Source organism: Gavialis gangeticus, unplaced genomic scaffold, assembly GCF_001723915.1.
Source record: "Gavialis gangeticus isolate Ggan-Ray unplaced genomic scaffold, GavGan_comp1, whole genome shotgun sequence".
Lineage (NCBI taxonomy): Eukaryota > Metazoa > Chordata > Crocodylia > Gavialidae > Gavialis > Gavialis gangeticus.
In genome coordinates, this window is record NW_017729033.1 from 21657327 (window position 1) to 21658837 (window position 1511).

The 1511-nt window shown below is 47.7% G+C and overlaps 1 protein-coding gene across 1 annotated transcript in view; it reads left to right on the top strand.

Moving 5' to 3' along the window:
• The window catches only part of GRK4 (G protein-coupled receptor kinase 4), a 95493-nt gene that overhangs the window by 29283 nt on the left and 64699 nt on the right, over nucleotides 1-1511 (top strand). The gene's annotated exons all lie outside the window — the stretch shown is intronic.

Here is a 1511-nt window from a genome sequence, read left to right on the forward strand (position 1 = left end):
CCATGGTGAGGGAGGGAGCAGGGTAGGGTTGGTGGCTGGGGCTGAGGGCAATGCCCAGCCAGGCCTGGCACCAGGGTGGAAAACTGTGGCTGTGGAGCCTGGCTGGGGGAGCAGGACAGAGCCACAGGTGGTGGCTCACCTGGAGGGGTGGCAGGGGGGCTGGCTCTCTGTCACTGCACACACTCCAAAAGAGGGGTCGGATGCCAGAGGTGACACTGGGGGGGCACATGCCCCCCAGATTTGTGCCCCTACAGCGGGGCATGGGGTTGCAGCCTGGCCACCTCTGCATTCCAGCGGGTCAGTCCCAGGACAGGAAAGTGGGGCAGAGAGGCTAGTTAGCTGCTGCTGCCACTGCCACCAGGAGCCCCCTGCCCTCGGGGAACATGCTTGGAGCCAGTTGGAAAACTTTTTCAAATGCTGCAAAATCAGAACCTCTTCAGGGAATTTGCAAGGCCCTTATCTGCTGGTTTCCTCCATCTTCTGTTAGATGCTAAAGGAACTAATCAATGTTTGGAAATATTTGTACAAAATAAACAAAGAAGCTAACGTGCAACAAGCTTTCCAGTTCTTTCAATTCATACAAATCTTCAGTTCAGTTAATTTCCTGAGGTCATAGTGAAAGTTCTGAATTGCATACTATGCATTTTTCATACATGGGTTAAGATTATTGGGACTACAAGGGAAAACTCAAATCCAGTTAGTATTTCCCATGCTATATTGGTCACTAAACTGTTTAAGTTATATTAGAGAATGGCCAGGGTCTGTATCAATCGCATATTATAATCAATATGTATGCCATTTACCAATTTTTTTCTAAAAACAGGTCTGTTTAGATACTGTTTCAGAACTCTTGTTATGATTTAACTTTCTTGCTTACAAGCTTACAATTTTGATGGTTTCTGTTCTTAACTTTTTATTTTTTTCCCTACTTTAGTGAGATAACTACAGGCAAAAATGTACATAAGTACCTTAGTGTACCGCTCGTTCTCTAATACTATATATATTTGTTGCTAACTGAAATATAACATTTACATTTATTTATTTCATAAATATGCCTAGCAGTATTCTCTATATGCATCTTTTTTTGTGGGGACCAGGGGACAGAAAAGACCAATCTGGTGTTTTGTGCATCTTCCTCCAATGCCTTGCTCAGCTGTGAGAGAGAGCATGGACAAAAGGTGTGGGCAAAATACAGCCCACAGGCCAGATTCAGCCTGCCAATTGATTGCATCTGGCTCGTAGGTGTCCCCATAGCGCTCATTACAGGGCAGAACCCCGCCTGGAGCAGACTGTACCAATCTACTGCCTGCATCCACCTGTGGCACTGGCTCAACCCCAGCCAGTGTGCATAGCTTCCTGGTGGAGATGCTTTCCACCCACTCAGCTGCCTGCAAGTGGCTGCTCATTGTGCCAGGTGGGCAGAGTACATGGAAGGTGGCTGGAAGCTGAAGCCCCATGCACTGGAGCAAATACTGCTTGGCTGCAGCTTCCATCCCACCTGGCCGGGCGTG